Source organism: Canis lupus, chromosome 19 (assembly GCF_003254725.2).
Source record: "Canis lupus dingo isolate Sandy chromosome 19, ASM325472v2, whole genome shotgun sequence".
In the NCBI taxonomy this organism is placed as follows: domain Eukaryota; kingdom Metazoa; phylum Chordata; class Mammalia; order Carnivora; family Canidae; genus Canis; species Canis lupus.
The window spans coordinates 14,884,512-14,906,681 of NC_064261.1; the positions used below are offsets into that span (position 1 = coordinate 14,884,512).

At 35.0% G+C, this 22,170-nt stretch overlaps 2 long non-coding RNA genes across 2 annotated transcripts in view; one reads left to right on the forward strand and one right to left on the reverse strand.

Moving 5' to 3' along the window:
• Positions 1–22,170, forward strand: part of LOC125753008 (uncharacterized) — a 68,886-nt gene that overhangs the window by 38,073 nt on the left and 8,643 nt on the right. The gene's annotated exons all lie outside the window — the stretch shown is intronic.
• Positions 12,650–21,162, reverse strand: LOC112642804 (uncharacterized). Its single transcript, XR_003125465.3, has 5 exons — positions 21,074–21,162; positions 18,500–18,546; positions 14,878–14,936; positions 14,144–14,266; positions 12,650–13,591 (listed from the first exon to the last, which is right to left on the reverse strand). It is a non-coding gene; the product is annotated as an uncharacterized LOC112642804 (long non-coding RNA).

A 22,170-nucleotide genomic window follows, 5' to 3' on the forward strand; every position in this document is an offset into this window, starting at 1 on the left:
GCATTAATTATCTTGTTGCATTAAGTTGTTCTAAATAGGGCAAATTTGAGGGATTATATATGGCTATTGAAATAATTTCCTTGATTTGAGCAATAGGAACCCTATTGTATCTAACTTTATCTGGTTATTACCATCCTAAAGAAGCACTTGACAATCATCTTACTCACATCACCACAATAGAGAGCCATTGAGAAAAGAGGGATGATGATCTGTTGTATTTGGAGAAGATCCAAAAAGAATGTATATAAAAATTATCAGATATAATAGGTGAATTTAGCAAGGTAGCAATATATATAATTATTATACGTATACAAATGTATCAATTTGGAAAAAAAATAATTATATAGTGACTGTTGAACAATTCGGGGTTGGGGGACTGAGTCCCCATATGTCAAAAATCCCTGCATAACTTTTGACTCCCTAAAACTTAATTAGTAATAGCATATTGTTGACTAGAAGTCTTACTGATAACATAAAGAGTTAATTAACACGTATTTGTCATGTATTATATACTGTATTCTTAAAGTAAGCCAGAGGAAAGAATATATTATTAAGAAAGTTATAAGGAAAGAATATACATTTACAGTATTATACTGTATTATTGATACTGTAAGTTTATGTCATCTGTTTACAAGTTGAATCATCTGCCAGTAGTACCTATATCCATTTTTGTTGTTAGAACAACTCAGCAAAAATGTTTTAAAATTGTTTTCTGACTTTTCATTTTGCTGGTGTCATGATGACTCATTTTGGTCTCTATTCTGAGTCTCTCTTTTAAAGACCAGCTACTTTTTTTTTTTTTTTTCTTTTACCTTTTTTTCAGAAAGCTCTACGTCCAGTGCGGGGCTTGAACTCATGACCCCTAGTCTCATGCTCTACCAACTGAGCCAACCAAGGCACCCTAATATTTTCTTATATGATACAAAACACTGTAGATGCCAATGTATTACTAACTATATATCAAAAATGTAAAGATAACATGAAAAATAAATTCATATTTCCTTAAAGGTACAACTATTCATGCACTGATAATGAAAAAGCATTAGTATAATTGCTTTATGGTAGCCTAGCCTATACACTAATGAATGAATCATTATAAAATGTTTAGGGAATCATATTCATTATATTCATAATACAGTGTTGGAAAGAAACATTGTTATGTTATTAAAAAAAAAAAACACTTCCCCGTGATGATAAGTTGACGTGCATTTTCTCTAATTGCAAAAGAGAGAGGCATACTGTAATGCATGGTAGTGTTATTCTTAGAAAGCAGTTATAAAACAATAAGAAAACTAACACATTATTAATGTAAGGATAGGCCATCCTCTTCCACAGATTCTTGTACATGGTGTTCTACATGATGAATACTTAGGCAATGATGATGCCTATTTAGTATTAAAGATGAATACTTAGGCAATGATAACACAGTTACTGCTGTAGTTATTAGATTTTCACTTGAAGATACACACATGCACAACAGATAAGTTTATGAACTGTATGGCATGATGATTATTTACTATTCATTAAGTAGAAGTGGATCATCATAGAGGTTTTTATCCTCATCATCTTCAGTTGTGTGGACTGAGGAGGAGGAGGGGTTGGTCTTGCTGTCTCAGAGGTGGCAGATGGGAGAAGATGTGGAGGTGGAGGGGAAACAAGAAAGGACAGCACATTCAGTGTAACTATGGAAATACGTCATAATTTCTGAGTTTTCTGATTTTTCCTTTCTCTAAAAGTGTGCCTATATAGTACCAATCCTTCCACCATTTGCTTTAGTTATCAGAACCCATATCATAGAAGAATCTGTGTCATAAAAGAATTCAAAAGCGGTCTTGAGCAATCGGTACCCTCCTGCCAGTTTGTCTAATGTCAATTTATTTTCTGGCTCTGCTTCTTCTACATCTTCTTCCTCATTGTTTGGCACTGGTTTAGAAGCATTCATCTCTATCAAGTCACTGTCACTGTTCAGTCCTCTGATGTGGTGTCTATGAGCTCTTGATTTTCTCCAAGATCCATATATTGAAACTCTTCACACTTCACCTTTTTTTCTTTTTTTTTTTTTTTTTTGCCATATCCACGATCTCTTTCATGATTTTTTTTGATTGGCTCTGTCATAAATCCTGTGAAGTCATGCACAACATCTGGACACAGTTTTCTCCAGCAGGAATTTGTTTCGGGCTTGATGGCTTTCACAGATTTTTCCACAACAATGATGGCATCTTCAATGGTGTAATCCTTCCAGACTTGCATGGTGTTCTCTCTTATCAGGGTTCTCTTCCATAGTGTTGACAATTCTTTCCATAGAGTACCACGTGTAACGAGCCTTAGAGATCCTTATGACTCCCTGATCTAGAGACTAAACTAGATACATTGTGCTTGGGGGCAAGGCGACCACTTGAATGCCTTTGTTTTTGAATTCATGGTGTTCTCGATGGCCAGGGGCTTTAGCCAATATCAAAAGAACTTTAAAAGGCAGTTTTTCACTGGCCAGGTACCTTCTGACTTCAGGGACAAAACACCCTTGGAATCAATCCAGAAAGACAGTTCTTGTTGTCCAGGCCTTCTTATTGTATTACTAAAAGACTGGCAGTTGTTGTTTATCTTTTCAGGGTTAACAGCTTTATAGATAAAGGCAGTCCTGATCATAAACCCGACTGCCTGTGAATGAAACAGTAGAGTTAGCCTGTCACTTCCTGCTCTAAATCCTTGTGCTTGCTTCTCTTCCTTACGAATGAATGTCTTCTGCGGAATTTTTTTCCAGAACAGGGCAATTTTGTCTGTTAAAAACCTCTTCTGGCAGATATCCTTTCTCTTCAGTGATTTTCTTAATCCACAATTTACTGGAGAGACAAACAGCTGATGCAGAGAGGGTTAGTGTCCCATGGTGTTTTAATTAAGGCAGATTCTCCCAACTTTTGTCTCAGCAATAGAGACAAGGTGACTACAAAATTACTAAGTAATATAGTGTGTACTACAGGTAATTTTATGCTGTTATTATTGAATACTACATCTTTATATTTGTTTATAGTACTGACTGTCAAAGGGCCATATATGGTCTGTGTTTGCATAAGTCTTTTTTTTCAAGATTTTAATTTTTAAGTTATCTTCACCCATTGTGGGGGCTTGAACCCGTGACCCTGAGATCAAGAGTTGCATGCTCTTCTTTTTTTTTTTTTAATTTTTTTTTTTAAATTTTTATTTATTTATGATAGTCACAGAGAGAGAAAGGCACAGAGACACAGACAGAGGGAGAAGCAGGCTCCATGCACCGGGAGCCCGATGTGGGATTCAATCCCGGGTCTCCAGGATCGCGCCCTGGGCCAAAGGCAGGCGCCAAACCGCTGCGCCACCCAGGGATCCCAAGAGTTGCATGCTCTTCTGATTGAACTAGCCAGATGCCCTTTTAGGTTTTGATAAATTTTAACTCCTTTTACTAGGTTTGTGTATAATTTATGGTAGTAAGTGATAAAAGAGATTATTATGTACATATATTTTATGGATTCATGACATTCATTTTCCTTAATTTTTTGATATTTCTAGGCTACGCAGTTTTTGATTTTTTTCAAATTCTTACAAATCTCTAAAAATAGTTCCAATATATTTATTGAAAAAACTGCATGTAAATGGACCCATGCCATTCAAATTGTGTTGTTAAGGTCAACTTCATTTCTATACTGAGCAATACATTTTTAGTAAATGTAATATCTGAGGCTATTTTTAAGGTTTATTATGGAAAATTTTAAATATATAAATATGTAGAGACAATAATAAAAAACATGTACTATTTGTTCTTATCAACTGATGGCAAATCTTGCTTTCTCTGTAACTGCCAATTCCAACTACCTGTGGTTTATTTTGAAAAAAAGGTCAAGACTCATATTGTTTTACCTTTTATAATTCAGTATAGTCTATAAATAATAAATACTCATCTTGAAAAATAATCATATGTCTATTATCATAAATAAATTTCTAAGAATACTTCTCAATATTATGAAATATCCAGCTAGTTAAAATCCTGTAATGGTTTCAAAATTTCTTTTACAATATATTTGTTTCAATTGAGATACAAATAAGATCTATATATTAAAATTTTATTAAATAAAATTTCTCTTATAATATCAAACCCCTCTTTTTCAAACTTCTAGGATTTTGTTGTTGTTATTGTTTGTTGTTGTTTTAGAAGTTTATTTACAGGAGGGTTCAGGACATTTGTCCTATATAATTTTTTGGAGTATGAAGTTTGCTAGTTGCACCCCTTTGGTATTGTTAGGTTATATTCTCTTTCTTTAGTTCTCTATAAATTGGTAGTTATATGTAGAGGCTTGATCAGATTCTGGTTTATAATTGTGTTATAATACTTTGTAGGTGGCATAGTACTTCCATCCTAATATACAGAATACAGCAAGTTTAAAAAAGTAGAATGAAACTTCCACATATGTAACTTTGCCTCCTAGATTATTCTGAAATTACACTGAATCTGTTTATTGTTGCCTTATTCAAAGTACAAAGCATCAATTAAAAAATGTTGTCGAAAAATAATAACTTAAAAAAACGTAGCACACAGCTTCTAATTTGTTTTATTGAAAACTGACTAAAATATAGTAAATTATGTCAATTTGCTAGGAAACTGTTAAACATAAGTAATCAGGAAGACTTTTAATCTTAAGTTTATCTATTTTCTTTTATAAGCGACCTTTGTTTATTTCATTTGCTATTAACCATTCTTTACAATATCATACATATATTTAAAAACTCTTTTGATCCTTAATTTAATGCCTGAAAACTCAAAGAGAGGAATGTTCAAGCATCTGAAATCTTAGGGGTAAACTGAGATTGTTAGTCATTTAGTTCTCTTTATAGTTCCTGTTCAAAGCAAATATAAATCCTAAGATGCCATTGCTTAAATTTTTAAAATGTCCAGGATAGTTCATGTCTCTCTCTGAGTTTGGATTTCTTCTAGTTCCAGATTATTAATCATGTAAAATTTAATTATGAAAACATGTAATTGGAAAATCATTTAGGTCTCCTTATGAGTAATTCTACTCTGATGAATTCGATGCCAGTGTGTGGTCACCAAACTTTATTAAAGCATTCTGTATGTAGTCACTTTGGATTTTTTTACAAGTGGTGTTTACTGCCAGTTCCAAATGGACCTTGATAATTTGCATGATTTATTCAGGGTATCACTTGGAATCAAACTAAAGACTCTTTAGAGACTACAAATATGAAACTGTATTCCAAAACATTCAGCCTAGCGGTACAGAGCACTACATCAGGTGTACAGCAAATATAAAAAGAAATGTAGGGTGAAAGTCTAAAAATCAAAGATAGAGCAACTGACAAGATATAAGGGTATAGATGACGAGAGAACTATAGAAGATGCAGAAATACGGAAATTAAAAACATTCGCTTTACATTGCAATGGGGCATAAGAAATTCAGCCTATAGATGAATTAAATTTAAGAGCAGTTTGAAAGAGGAGGATATATTGATATAAAAGAAGAAACTGGGCTGAAATAAGAAGAAAATGAAAATGTTAAGACCTGTTTTCCAGACCGGCTGACACAGTTAGGTCTAGATTACTGGAATTTCTGTTTTTTTTTTTTTTTCTTTTTCCAACTTGTCTTCTTAGTTTCAGGGACCCACTTTAATTTTTGTATTATTAAGTAAACAAAAAAACTCTATCAAACTCTCTAAAACAAAGTCTGTCTGACTCTAGTTTCATGCTTCAGGGACTTCAGTCATAATTCTAAAACCTAGTCCTTGAATCTACCCCAGTCAGTGACAGGCATTCTCCGTTTCTCTCTCTCTGACTTTAGACATTTTTGTAACTCAAGGAACAGAGTCTGTCGGCCCCTGTGGCTGACTCAGGCTACTCAGCAGTTCCTCATGGAAGAGTCCTGCCTGTTTCATGTCTCCCTTTCTGCTTGTCTATGTAGTTGGAGTGTCACCTAGTCTTGGACTTCCAGTCAATGCTGTGGAAATCCCTTACTGGTATTTCTCTGATGCCATGTTCTGTTGTCATTTGTGTTTAATATTGTGTTCTGCCTGCCAGATCCGATTTTCACCTGCAGTTGTATCTGTCCCCAAAGACTTGTTTCATTTGAATATTCATCTGGATCCAGTTTGAAAATGTCATGCCTTCTGAAGATGGCAATTTTAAGCCACTTAAAGAGTATGCATAACCGTGGTCAATAAAATGACCATTTTCCCCATTGCCCCAGGAAAGGATCCATGTTTTGGCATCTCAGTGACGGTGAATTGGAAATGCTGCTGCTAGAGAAATTGCCCTCCCACAAACACCCCCAGAGTAAACTCCACACCGGCTATCACTGTGTATAACCAAGTCCTGCTGCTCTTCCAGTGATCTACCCAGCCTACTGCTTTTTCCCAAGACACTATCATTTTTTAAATATTTTAATATTTATGTATTTATTTATTTGTTTATTTATTTATTTATTTGAGACGCAGAGAGAGGGAGAGGCAGAGACATAGGCAGAAGGAGAAGCAGGCTCCATGCAGGGAGCCCGACGTGGGACTCAATCCCAAAAATCCAGTATCTTGCACTGATCCAAAGGCAGGTGCTCAACCGCTGAGCCACCCAGGTGTCCGAAGACACCATCATTCATAAGATTGCTTGTTGCATGTTAGTATCTGCAGCTCCCTCTAGGAACAGAGTATTTAGAAATCCTTATACCTCATGTTCCCCTGAACTGATTTCTAGAATGGGGTGGAATACTGACCCAGCTGCTGGAATTGGAGCTGGAGAAGAAAGGATGTGTAAAGGACACTAGTGTCTAATGGTGGCTATAACTTGAATCAGAATCTTAGGCATGCAGAATCACATACTTATGTCATTATTAATGTACTTAGCCATTCAACATATATTTCTTATATACTAACCATGAACCAAGCATGATAATGAAATAAAAACTAGTTTATTGAGTATTATTTTTCTTAGGATAGATTATAGATTTAATAGGCCTTGGTGAATAAGAAACCTGGTCACTATTATAGTATAATTTCTAAGGGAAAATTCATTTCAAGTTCAAAAATCAGTCTATCATAGACTTGCTAGAAAGCTTTCACTACAGTACTCTTACAACTGTGAGTTATGGTGGAATTATAGTCTGAAGTTACATTCCTGTTCTTATTTATTGATATCACCTAATGTTATTATGGGTGGTTATCCATTGGAGAAATCATGTTGAAGGAACATATAATGTAGTTTTAAAGAAAAATTTATAACTGTTGTTAGGAGGGCTACACATATATTTGTGAAGCTTGTGCACTTCATGATTCTGAGGGCCACTATTCAGAGAGATTGTAACGCGCTTTTCATCTCTTAGAGTTATACAAAGCGTAATCAAGATAACAGAAGGGATTCTGGCTGCCTATCGGACTCTTACCTCTACCTTGATCTTGAAAGCAGTATGTCTAGACTATAGATAGTTCTAAAAATCTCAGGGCTTGTTATTTGTTTAGTTGCACGCTTTATCAAAGCACCAATAATTTCTACTTTATTGATAATTTCTTCTTTTCTACATCAATTACTTTTCTTTTTTGAAGATTTTATTTCTTTATTCATGAGAGACACAGAGAGAGAGAGAGAGAGAGAGAGGAGAGAGAGAGAGGCAGAGACACAGGCAGAGGGAGAAGCAGGCTCCATGCAGGGAACCTGATGTAGGACTCGATCTCGGGACTCTGGGGTCATGCCCTGAGCCAAAGGCAGTTGCTCAACTGCTGAGCCACCCAGGTGTCCCCATCGGTTGACTTTCTAAATAACCTCACGTTCAGGTAACAGACAACAAAAATGCAGACACCAGTTAACTATAATACTGCTGTTTTTCTTAATATACACTCAGTTAAACCATAATGAGGCAATATTCCCAGTACATCAGGAACTGAGTACCTTTTTAGTCCTAAAGGAGGAACTTGGGAAAGGAATCACAATCCCTACTACAGAGTAAGAAGTGCTCAGGAGGGAGATAGTATAGTGAGGACAGTTAGACAGAGTAACATCTCAAATGTGTGATTAGCATCAAGTTGAATTTGAGTGTAGCTTGAATGCATCAGTTCCATCAAAGAAAGTGAACATCACAGAGTCAGGTTATTAGATAACAGCAGATAATTATCCAAATATCTGAACTATAGTTGTCTCTAGGGAGGAAATTGAGAAGCTAAAATTAAGGAGTGAACTAAAATAAGACTATTCTATTTAGTGACTTATTTAGAACTCTGGGAACAATGCTATTATATCAATAAAGGAGAGAATATGTGAAGATAGAGGTGAAAAAGAACTCCTCAGGCCTTAGATCTAGTCTAAGATATCTAGATAAAGGGAAATTCAACTTGATGAGGGTGAACTACTTCTGGTCTCAGGGAAGCAGGCTAGGATGAACTGCATTGCTGAATACTTTCCTGCCCTATTGCGTTGGTGGGGTCAGCAGCAGGGCTAGAAGCAGTAGTAGTTTGACCCATCTCCAAAGTGAGGATGTGAATTTCTCATCTTCCCTTCAAACTACTTTGTTCGGAGATAATTCTGCTTAAATGAACCTCAGCAAACAAACATACCATCTGATTTTGTATGGCCAACAACATCACACAGACCCAACGGAAAGGGCAGTAGGAGATTCTTGACAGCTGTAGAAAGCATTCCTTTCTTATTTCCTACAGGTGAAAGTAGAAAGGTTTGACCCTTTGGGCTCAGGAACTTCCAGCATTCTCGGGAGTTTTCTCAGGAGGTAAAATTGCCAGGTAGGGAAGAAAGGCATCCATATTATGTAAATAGTATGTGAGAAGGCACCTCATTTAGTATTAAAGGGAATATGATTTCATTCTGTACCTTATGTAGTAAAATAGTTTTACATGAATATTTTAGCTCTATGTCTCTGCTTGGATACGATTTCTTGAATGCAGTCCAGGGAGGTGAAACAACACAGAACTGTTTGGTTTGGGAGACAGATGACTGGTTGAAGGTTCAGTGCAAGTTCTGGGCTGAGGGCTAGGTTGTACAGACTGTGCAAGGCTTACCAGAGAGCATTGGCTGTAGGTTTAGGAACCAACTCAAGATCCTAAAGGTAGGGCCACATTGGAGTTCTTTGGAGTTCTAGTCCAGATAGAGAAGAGAAACCACTTAATACCATAAGCATTTAGTTAAGACTCCAGAAATGCCATAGCTTTGAAATATTATGCCCCAGAGTAAAACCCACTCTCAATATATACTTATAAAGCCTCAGCAATATCTTTAGGAGACTCCTGAGTGTGGAGGTAAAGTCCCACCAAATTAAGGAAGTTTGGAAAACCATGGCTTCCCACAGAGGAACCCTAACAAAGTATAAACAGAGCCTTTCAAATTCAAGGTGCTTTGTCAGTAATTGTACTACACACTAGAATTCAAAGTGATATTCTTCAAAGGAATATAACAGAATAAGAAACATTTATAATATGACATATGCAATATTTAATATTAAATCAAAGTTTACTAGGCATCTTTTAAAAGTATAATATGGCCCATCATCAAGGAAAAAAGCAACGAATAGAAACTAATCCCATGACCACTCAGATTTTGGATTTTTAGCAGACCAACAGTCTTGAAGGCTATTATAAACTTATTCATGGACTTAAAAGAAAATATGGTATTTCTAAATGTATAGAGATCTTGGTAGAGAATAAAAACTGTGGGGAAAAAATAGAAGCAGCACTCCTAGGAAATTCTAAAACAGAAAAATGCAATATCTAAAATGAAAAATTATTTGACAGGCTTGAGGGTGACAAGAAAAAAAAGAGTCAATGAAACTAAATAAAAATAAAAATTAACCAATATTAAGAAAAAAGAAGATTGAAGAAAAATGTGAGACCCAAATCTATAAAAGCTCCTAGAAGAAAACATAGACAGTAATTTCTTTGACATCAGGCATAGAAACACTTTTCTAGATATGTCTCCTCAGGCAAAGAAAACCAAAGCAAAAATAAACTATTGGGACCACACCAAAATAAAAAGCTTTTGCACAGGGAACCCTGGGTGGCTCAGCGGTTTAGCACCTGCCTTTGGCCCAGGGTGTGATCTGGGGTCCTGGGATCAAGTCCCGCATAGGGCTCCTGGGATGGAGCCTGCTTCTCCCTCTGCCTGTGTCTCTGCCTCTCTCTCTCTCTCTCTCTCTCCATTTCTATCATGAATAAATAAATAAAATCTTTAAAAAAGACATTAAAAAATAAAAGCTTTTGCACAGTAAAGGAAACCATCGACAAAATAAAAAGGCAGCCTAACAAATGGGAGAAGATCTTTGCAAGTTGTATATCTGAAAACGGGGTAATATCCAAAATATATAAAGCACTTATATAACTTAATACCAAAACAACAAATAATCTAATTAAAAATGGGCAGAGGTCCTTAATAGACATTTCTTTAAAGAAGACATACAGATGGCCAACAGATACATCAAAAGATGCTCAACATCATTATCATCAGGGAAATGCAAATTAAAACCACAATGAGATACCACCTTACACTTGTCAGAATGTGGAGAAAAAGGAAAGCTCTTGCACTATTTGTGGAAATGCAGATTGGTACAATCTCTGTGGAAAACAGTATGGAGATTCCTCAAAAAATTAAAAATAGGAATACCATATAATCTGATAATTCTACTAGGTTGGCATTTACCCAAAGAAAATAAAAACACTAATTTGAAAAGATATATGCTCCCCCATGTTTATTGCAGCATTATTTGCAATAGCCAGGATATGGAAACCACCCAAGTATCCATCCATTGTCCATTGATGAATGGATAATGAAAGTATTTATAAAATAAATAAATAAATATAATATAATATATAATATATATATATATATATCGTCCCATACTTTATCCATTCATCAATGGATATATCTTAGTATATGTGCTGCCAAAGCGAGCACATCAATGGATATATCTATATCTATATATCTCCCCACATATCATATCCTATATTCATATATATATATATATATATATATATATATATATATGTAGGATATATATAGGATTATTATTCAGCCAAAAAAAGAATGAAATTATGTCATTTGTGGCAACATGGATGGACCTAAAGGGTATTATGATAAGTGAAATTAGTTAGAAAAAGATAGATACCATACGATTTCACTTAAATGTGGAATCTAAAAACAAACCAAATGAACAGACAAACAAAAAATTGACTCTTCAACACAGAGAACAAATTGGTGTTTGCCAGAGGGAAGGGGATGTGGCTTGGGCAAAATGGATAAAAGGGAGTTGGAGGCTCAGGCTTCCAGTTAGGGAATGAATAAGTCATGCGGATCAAAGTTACAGCATAGGAAATATAGTCAGTCAGAAGAGCATGTATAGTGACAAATGCAACTACATTTGTTTTGAGCACAGCATAGTGTACAGACTTGTTGAATCACTCTGTTGTATACCTGAAGCCAATGTTACATTTATGTGTCAACTCTACTTCAATAAAAAAGAAAGAAAAAATATCACAATCTGGAGAATTGATGGGCAATATCTGGCAAGCTAATATATGTAATTGGTCTGAGAAGGAGGAGGCTGTGAGAATACAGTTGGAAAACATTTGAGGCTATAACGGTCAGATTTTTTCCCAGTTTGATAATATCAACTATCCCCTCACAGGTCCAAAAAGCCCACAGCTAGCTGAAGATCAGAGTAAAAAGAAAATCAAGAAGTTAGTTCTGTAAAAAAGACATTCCATCCATAGAAATAATGATATAGATATGGCTGATTTTTCATCATAAAATATGGAAGTTGGGGTAGCTAGGTGGCTCAGTTGGTTAAGTGTCTGTCTTTGGCTTAGTCAGTCCCACACCAGGCTTTCTGCTCAGTGGGGAGTCTGCTTCGCTCTCCCCCTGCCCTCCACCCCACTCATACTCTCTCTCTCTCCCTACCCCCTCAAATAATTAAATAAAATCTTAAAAAATATGTAGGTTAGAACAAGAAAGACTGCTTTAAAGTGCTGAAAAAGCAGTCTATTCAGAATTCTATTTCCAATTATCCTTCAGAAAAACAAGGATGAAATAAAAACATTTTCTGGGGGAACCCTGGGTGGCTCAGCAGTTTAGCACCTGCCTTCGGCCCAGGGCATGATCCTGGGGTCCAGGGATGAAGTCCCACATCAGGCTCCCTGCATGGAGCCTGCTTCTCCCTCTGCCTTTGTCTCTGCCCCTCTCTCTCTCTCTCTCTCTCTCTCTCTCTCATGAATAAATAAATAAAATCTTAAAAAAAAAACATTTTCAGATAAATAATAAAAAATATTCATGGCAAGTAGATGTGTACAGTAAGAAATGCTAAAGAAGGCTCTTTGGTTGATCGAAAATGATATCAGATGAAAACATGGTTCTAAAATTAAGAATGAAGATACTTTCTAGAAATGGGAAAAGAAAAGGTGGGAGAGGTTTTTTTCCCCTGATTTCCATAGACAACGGTTTAAAACAAAAAGGCAACACTGTTAGATAGGGTTAAAAATCTATTTAATATGACACAGTGGCACAAAAGATGAAGAGAGATAAGCATGTAAATGAAATTTTACTGTTATAAAATTGTTACAACTGTAAAGTACGGGAAGCTTACAGTGTTAAGTAGTACAATATTGACTAAATAATCGAGAAAGTGAACTTCTGTTTATATTTTGATAACAAAATATCCAGGATATCACAATATCAAGGACTATACTAATGATAAAGATAATCAAAATATTATAAACAACCAAAGGAATCATTGTATACCAAAGAATAAATTGGTATCCTAAGCCTTTTTCCTTTATAACGTTGAATTCCTGAATATTATGGTTGTTAATTTAGGTTCTGCAGGATTACTTTTTTATTACATAAATATACAATTCAAAACTAAAATAGAATGTTATTTTTTTTCTAGCTAAAGTCAGTCTCTGATGAAACTTGAACCAGACCAGTGAAGCAGTTTAGTCATTATTTAAATCTACATGGGCCCACTGTTAGAAAACTTCACATTAACCCTAAGCATTCTTTAAAAAGCATTTTTTAAAAAGCCCATTCTTTAAAAAGCCCATAGACAGAAGGAAGGCTAAAACTCATGTTTGACAGGGTTGTAAATATTTCTACTCAGAAAATGAAATCAAGACTCAACTCTAGTTGAGGAGAACACGCCAACTTTAAGAGAAGTTGAAATTTTGCACGGCCTACTTATCACTGGTTTCCTAAATGACCTAGGGTAAATAGAAACAGCCTTTTCATGTGGCTGCTCTGATTAAAGCAAGGTCTGTAAGTTGGCAGTACATCATCTGAAATTTCAAAGCTTAAGTGGAAGCTGGGGTTTCTTTTCCTTCCAAAAAATCCCCCTACTCTTTATACGTGGTCTATCTGAGTAGCTGGCGTATAGTTATAAAAGTCACTGGGCAGTAATCAGGAGTGCACTGGTCCTTGTGGCAGGCATCAACTTGGTTACTGCCAGGTCTTTGAACTACAAAAATAAATAGAGAATAGAAGTGCATTGTATTGGCCAAGCCTGAGGCCCAGTCATCTGTCTTGGAGCATGCTCTGGTGAGAGTGTTTAACTTGGATTCCTTCCATCACATGTGGTAGCTGCAAGAGTGAAAAAGGAGAGGAAAAGAACAATGTTAGGTGGTATATTTAATAGTATGTTGGCTTAACAATTCTCAGGAAACTGTTACTTGTATTTTTCTCTCAGCAGTCAGAGGTGGGATTCTGAATGAGTGGATGTGTACTTTAGACAACATGATTCTATTCCCTCCACTCTTGTCCATTGTTTTATGGAGGACTTGAATAACAGGCATAGATATTCCCCCAAACGCTATCTACTAAAGTAGGGAACTTAGCTATAGCAACTCACAGGACAGTATTTTTTTGTATTCAATTTCACCAGCAGCCTTGACATCCCTGAATTAATGGGTCTCTTTCACTCTAAACCTGAAAGTTTGAAATTCGTGGTAACTGGATGTTTGTTGTTTTTGGCTAAATTATCCTCTTCTATTTCTTTTCAAGGCCAATGTAACACAAACTAAAACAATTTAGGCTCTCTCTGCCTTTTCATTCTTCTAAGTTTTCTACAATAAGAAAGGAGAACCTTTACTCAGCCGCACTGTGCCCATAATAAACTTGATTAAAAAAAAATACCTGTGGCTACAGGAGTGGATTCTTTTGTAAGGACAGTGAAGCACTCAGCTGTTCTATATTAGAAGAAATTTCGCTTGTTTTCACAGCTGAATTATCTTGCTTTCCATATTATCAGAAAGAGTACTAAGAAAATCAAATAAGAGATTTTCAAGGGATTTTAAAGGAAAAAAATATATAGCTTTTTACAGTCAAGGTTTTAGTTCCTAGCACATTTTTTTTCTAGATCATGCAGCACATATTTTGTAACCCTCATGAAAGAGCATAAAATAAATATGTCAAGGCTTCCTGTAGAAATGCGTTCATTCAGAGTTGCCAAAATAAGAGAAGCTGTTGAATTTGCCCAGACAGATGGTAAGATAAATTTATGAGCAAAATCATGTAAAAATACCAAGCTTAAGGGACTATGTATCAGAAGTGAGTGATTTGTAATGTTATATTGATTTTTTTAAGCTATAGATCAAGAATTGTATGGAAATTGATGAGTTGTATTGTACATAGTAGACATTTTCTTAGGGTGATAGTTGACCTTAGTTATATTTGCCACAATTTATACAAAATAGGAATAACTTTCAAGCCAATTCATTAGCCAGTTTTTTAAAATATTCTTTGAAACAACCCATACAATATTACAAAAAAGCATTCTGTATGTTTTAAAATGATTCTAAAGTAGCACAGATTGAATATTGCCAAATTAAAACATTCATTAATTCATTCAGTTAACAAAAAGGACCTACCATATGGAACAGGCTTTCTTTCTATATCCTAGACAGACAGTGGTCAGCAAAACACAGTCCTGGCATTATTGAAGAAATGTATTAGTTTAGATAGGAAGATAAGAATAATCCTGTTATGGTTAGCAATTTGAAATTATTTTATTTACATACACTATAATTAAATTTTACAAAAAATGGATTTATGGTAAAGTTGAAAATCTACTATGTGATGAAATGACGTTTTGGGTGAAAGAGAAATATTGACCATGATCCAAAAGAATCTGAATTATTTGTGAACATGCAATTAAAGAAAATCAAATCTCATAATTTTTAAATCATTTTAGCTTATATATTTTCATGATTTCATGATTTTCTGAATTTTAAATTTGAGATTTTCTTCATTCTTCAGAAACTCAGTATCTGGGCAGCCCCAGTGGCTCAGCGGTTTAGCGCCGCCTGCAGCTCAGGGCATGATCTTGGGGACCCGGAATCGAGTCCCACGTCGGGCTCCCTGCATGGAGCCTGCTTCTCCCTCTGCCTGTGTCTCTGCCTCTCTCTCTCCTCTCTGTGTATTCTCATGAATAGATAAATAAAATCTTTAAAAAAAAATAAACTCAGTATCTTAACATAATAGTCATTTAAAAAATTCTAACTGTACATACCATAATATATACTTTATCCAAATCAGCACTATTCAAAGCCTAATTCTGGACAGAAACAATGTAATACATAGGGGTTATGTTTCTGGAAAAACTAAGTGGTTTATTCTAATACGAAATAATGAGAATTCTTAGAGTAAAAATTCGAGGTAAATAAATATTATTCATGAAACTTATTCCATAGCTAATGAGGTTAATGTTATCTTAAGCTTAGGCTCAACAACTAGGCCTCATTATTCTTTGCTAAAATTCAGCCATATTAGAACTGTAAATTTAGTTAACTTTTAAAAAATATCAGAAGTCAACAAACTCTGTACAAAGAAAATATTGTGATAAAATTCCCCGTGAAGATATTCTCATTGCAGTGTCAGGTAATATTTCTCATTAGGACTATCCACTTCAACATTGATATTGATAAAAGAAGAACAACGCAATCAAGGACAAACTTGTACATAGCTAAGGTTCTTACTGCATATCTTGTGATTTTTTTTTTTTTTAGATTTTATTTATTTATTCATGAGAGACAGATAGAGAGGCAGAGGCATAGGCAGAGGGAGAAGCAGGCTCCCTGTGAATAACTCAATGTGGGATTCAATCCCAGGACTTCAGGATCACAACCTGAACTGAAGACAGACAACCACTGAGCCACCCTGGCGTGCCTAGGTAGCTTGTCACTTTAAGAAATTATATATTCTTTTCAAATCATATATTATATGACATATATTAACATATAAATATATATTTACAGTTTGCTATCACATATAATTGTAGCAATATCTTAATGATGAGTTTTAATTTCTGTTATGCAATGTGAAGTTCTTTTACCTCACAAACTTAGGATTTCCTTCTCATCTATAGTTCAAATTTGGAACTCATTTTTTTTTCCATTCCTCCCAGCTAGGTTGGCAGAACTTTTCTCTGTCTCTCTCTCAATCAGTCTAGAAAATTATTTATTTATTTATTTATTTATTTATTTATTATTTACTTATTTATTTATTTATTTATTTATTATTTATTTATTTAGAGGGAGAGAGAGACAGCACGGGGGCAGGTGGCAGAGGGACAGGGAGAGAGAGAATCTTAAGTAGACTCTCTGCTCGGTGTGCAGAGCCCAATCAGGGCTGGATCCTATGATCCTGAGAACACGATCTGAGCTGAAATCAAGAGTGGGTTACTTAATCGACTTCACTACCCAGATGCCCCATAACTTCTTTTCTCTCATTGACATTTAAGTAGCAATGTATAGGAGAGAATGGAAATTGATGTAATAACAGCAACTATAAACTTCTCTATCCTTGTTTTATAAGAATAAATAAATTATTAGATCTTCTGAGGCAAAGCCCTAAAGCAAAGAAATTTCCCAAAGTGTTGCTTTTCAGGGCCTTAACAGATGGATTAAATTCCATCAGCTGAAATCCTGTCTTTATCAAGAGATCCCCTACCTGTCTCCTCCCCAGTGTATTTAAACTCCAACTGCTACATTTAAAATTCCATATACCTGCTAAAATATGGAGGTACCTTAAATTTTCTGAACCTCATACAGACATTTAAACTTTAAAATGAACCTATTCTAGGCAGTAGAAAGTTTAGAAAGTTTTTTTTTCTTCAAATAAGCAAAGTCCTCTACTCAGAAATTTTCTTTTAATTTCTCTATTATAAAAGTTGGGCAGTTGGCAAATAGGTTTACTTAAAAATATTCAATAAGACTAACTCAAGTCAAATAGATTCTGCAATTGAGTGATATGTAAGGTAGAAAAGATAAATTATTTGGAGTTCTTGAGCAGAAGCATAGTGCCTTGCCATATAAAGCATGCTGGTGTGAGAAAGGATTTCCAAAGCTTCAAAATAAGTAAAAGAGAATACTGTTCTCTGGGCTTGCAGTTTTATTAATTTTCCATTGACTAGACTATTTTATACCTTTTTAGGGACAGAGGCCAATTTGCATATTATTTTTCTGATAGGTATGCAAATCATATCTGTCCTACAGGAAAGATAAACTGAAAGGTTATGGCTTATTACTGTGTTGGACATTAACCACTTTTGTATTTAACCCAGCAGTCTTACCCCAACAATCCTTTCGATTGATTATATTTGCCTCTCAAATGTTCTTTGTACTGGTGTTAACATATTACTAGTTCACCGGTTAATTAATGAGTTAAAGTAAAAATCTTTAACGGGTATTCTTCTTTATAATTGCTTGAGAGTCATGATTTTATCTCTTTGAAAATAATACTTTAACACTGGGGAGAGGATCCAAATAGATTTAGATGTTACAACCTTTAAAGAAGTTGGTTGAGACATTAGCACTTTTATTTTTATTTATTTATATATTTATTTATTTTAATTTTTATTTATTTATGATAGTCACAGAGAGAGAGAGAGAGAGGCAGAGACACAGGCAGAGGGAGAAGCAGGCTCCATGCACCGGGAGCCCGATGTGGGATTCGATCCCGGGTCTCCAGGTCGCTCCCTGAGCCAAAGGCAGGTGTCAAACCGCTGCACCACCCAGGGTTCCCAACTAGCACTTTTAATCTGTTGTACTTAGTAATGAACTCACCCAAATTTTATAATAATAAAAGTTGATTTCATTGTACAAAATACACAGAGTACTAAATTGAAGAATCTATGTAGCTAATAAAAATAATTATCAAATATTAATTGACCATATTTCTTGAGGGTGTTCCTCCTTTAATAATTGAAGTATATTATACTACCACAAGAGACTACACCACTCCCTAGACCAGAGATGTGTCTTTTTCATGTACCAATTCCCAATATTTCCCACACCAGTTGCCTCAGAAAATGTTTGGCAAATGTTGAATTTTTGGTTCTTATTATGTGTGTCACATGTCTTCCCGTCTTGGCTAAATAAAATCAAGTCACTCGAATTGATTTCATTTGTGATACTGCCCTGGGACTCAAGTCTGCCAAAAATATTTTCAAAGTTCAGTGAATTGAGATTTTAGAATTGTTATTTCACTTACCTATTTATAGCTTAATTCTCATAATTATTTTCTTCCTTTTCTCAAAACTAAAAAGAAAGCAAAATGACATTAGCCTGCATTAAGAACTAGCTTTGCTACTAGCATGCTACATGCTTATCAATATTTCATTTCTCTTTGCCTCAGTTCATTGAACTCTAAAATGACATGGGAAAGGAAATTTTTTAAAGTCTCATTATTAACTAAGAATCTTTTATGTCATGTTGACATCTGTAGCAATATGATCCTGTCTTGTGACAGTGGCTCTCCTGTTATCAACTCTACAGCGTTACAAAGTTTAAGAAGAATTTATACTCCTCATTAAGCAAGACAAGTTAAGGATTTTCTGTGTTTATGTGTATGATTAAGAAGATGACGTAATACGAAATAACATTTTGGGACACCTGGGTGGCAGTTAGTTGAGCATCTGACTCTTGGTTTTGGCTCAGGTCTGATCTCAAGTTGTAAGATTGGGGCTCTCAGACTCCACACCCGGCAAAGAGTTTGCTTATGTTTCTCTCTCCCTTGTCCTCTGCCCCTCCCCCTTTTACTCTCTCTGTCTCTCTCTCTCAAATAAATAAAATAAATCTTTAAAAAATTCATCAATTTTCCTGCAGTGTACTTCGCAGAATGTCTCAGAATTTAACATGTAGTGTTTCTGGAGCACAGTCTCATATAGTCCTCAGGACTACAGGTACCAAAGACCACTGCCAATATCTTTGGAGAAGGTACAACGAAACAGCATCACAGATTGCTAAGTTTTTGTTTGTTTTCTTTTGTTTTATGGGTCTGTGTGTGTGTGTTAATATTGCCCCTCTGATGACTTTGTAAGACTATTGTGTTGAATATGAAAAAAATTGTGACATGAAGAAGAAGTTGCCAGACTTAACATGAAACCTAAGTGTAGGCAAAACTAAATCCTCACCAGTCATAAGTAGGCCTATCAAAAGTATTTCCCAGATTGAACTAATATAAATATCAGCCTTCAGTTCCTGCCATACATAAACCAAGTAGCTATAAGGTCCTAGAAACAAATATTTCATAGAGAACTTAAGATTTAAAATAGTCATAGTCTAAGAATATGTGAGCTCTTAGTATGTGAGCTTTTTGTCAGATTTTTTTCTAGCTTTGTGATGCTGAAAAAATAAATTATATGCTATATATTACATTTCCCTGTTTTAATTTTTTCTCCTTGGTGAAGCATAGTTTATAGCTATGAGAGTTCCTGGAAATTTTTCTAGATTTAATTTTTAATATTATTTAATGGTTAACCTTATTTTTAAATCTAATCTAATTCTATTTATTTAACAAAGGGGGGCTTATCTTTTAATACTTTATTTATTTATTAAAGGGGGGCTTATTTAACTCATTTCTCCATTTTCCTTCCAAATTTAAATCTCATAGTCCAATAAGAGAAATGACATACTCACTTTTCACTTGCGGAGCTTTATTCCAGAGGTAAAGATTACCTGCCAGTTGTTTTTTTGAACTATTAAATGTAACTGATTTGCTTAAAGGGATCATATATCTCAGCCTGTTCTATAGAGTGTAAATGTAAGTGGTGTGTATATCAACAAGTAACACACAGACCCCATCCCCCTACGGTATGTAAGTTCAGAAGTTGGATTCAACAAATCCTTAAACTGAAGCTGAATACCCAACCAAGTTCATACTACTAGGCCTCTTATTATATTTACTTCAAAACATACATGAGTTTTTTTGTTTTTGTTTTTTTTCAAATGTAACTCAGGTTTTCCATGAACTTGTTCTACCTATTGTAATCTATAGTGAGACAGAAATAGAGAGTTAAATCTGTGCTTTCTAACCTCCCACATGTAATCCAATTTTCATTTATAAATCCCTAGGTGTGTATTACCTAGAGAATAATAAAAGATAAGACTTTTCACATCAGTCCCTCCCAACAAATATTTCCTTTAATCATTCTTACACCTTATGAACATTTCTCCTGTATTTCTCCTGCATAATACATTTTAATTGATTTTCACAAACCATTCATATTTTGCATCTAAAGAACAATAAAAAAATAAATTATGTACAAAATCCACAGAGTCTTTCAGACATTGATTTTAAATTTAGGACCACATTGTTCTCATCCTTAATTAGATACTTAAGAAAAATGCATTTCTACCTAGAATTTTTCTTAATTTAGAACAAGACAAAAGACTACTTTTTACTCTAATTCTAAACCTTGTTGAAAAAGCTGAAACATTACCATGGAATGCCTTGTTTATTGCATTATTTTGGTTATTATTTTAAGCATGTCTTGATACCATACACAATTGCAATATTGTCAATTAATTATGTATATATTAATGAAATGAGCTCTATCATCCGTTGATTTGTCCTGCATTGTAAAGTCAGTGAAAAGAGATACAGAATTTATATATTGCTTTGTTGTTAGAGTGATCAGATTCCCTTTTCAGTTTTGCTACTTTTGTTTCCCTTTTTTGTGAATTAATCAGCTTAAATTCCCTACCGTATTGATCAGATATCTTAGAGTATTATAAATGCAGTGCTTAAGTGTCAGTAGTAAAGTATCTGAGGAGGAAAAATGACCTCAAAGGGGAAGGTAGCATGTCAGGGCTGTCCTTTGTCTTCCTTACTGCAAGTCCTCTCATCCTAACCACACAGCCCACAAGATTATGTTCATGTCAGCTTATCCCACACACGTTCAGGATTGGGCTTTATGACAGCACTAGGGCTCAAGCAATAATGTGCCAGCACATAAAAGCCTGGGCCCTTTCTAGTCCCACCACACCAGGCTGCTGCTCCCTGGGGCTCTGGGGCAGTCCTAACTAGAATCCTTCCCCTCACAACACAAATCTTGGCAATCTTGTATTTAGAATTCATGGTTTCCTCATTAAAACAAGATTCAGAATTAGCTCTGTTTGCCAGAGCCTTAAATGTTTTGGTGGTTAATGTTAATCTACACAATAATCCCAAAGTTCACGACCCTTCTAATTTAGGGAGCTAAAAATCACCTGGGATGCCGGTTAATAACACAGATCCTATGTTCACCAGTAGGGCCCACGGATATGAATTTTATCTAAGTCTCAGATGGCTCTGATGCAGATGGGTTTATGGAAGGCAACACTTTGGAAAAACTTTCATAGGTATTATCAATCCCATTTCACAGATAAGGGAGCTACAGAATCAACATATTTCCTAAACTGATAAAAAACACAGAACTATCTGTGTCTGAAGATATACACCTTCTAAAATACGTGAAAAGCATTGCTAGATTTATGAGTTTTTTTCTCCCCCTCATGCTTTGCTTTTGCATTTTAAAATATACCTTCCTTATAAGGAGCCAGCATTCTGATTATTCACATAGAAATACCCACTTTTATCAAATAAATCTGCTTAGCTTTTCGATTGAATCAACTTCTCGAATTGATCCATCCTTGAATCTAAAGGTTTGTTGAAATAGTGGTGAAGCTGACAATAGGGGAGGGATGAGTGAGCTTTGTGATTGAACTCAATATTATAATCTCAATATTATAATCTTAATTAATCTGAGTTAAACAACACACATACACAGGTATGTAGATGAAAATAGGGCATAAAGTAGTTTCAGGTAAAGCAATCTCAAAGGACAGTAACAATACATCAAGTTAAGGGAATTTAACAAGCCACTTGTCTTCATATTCCCC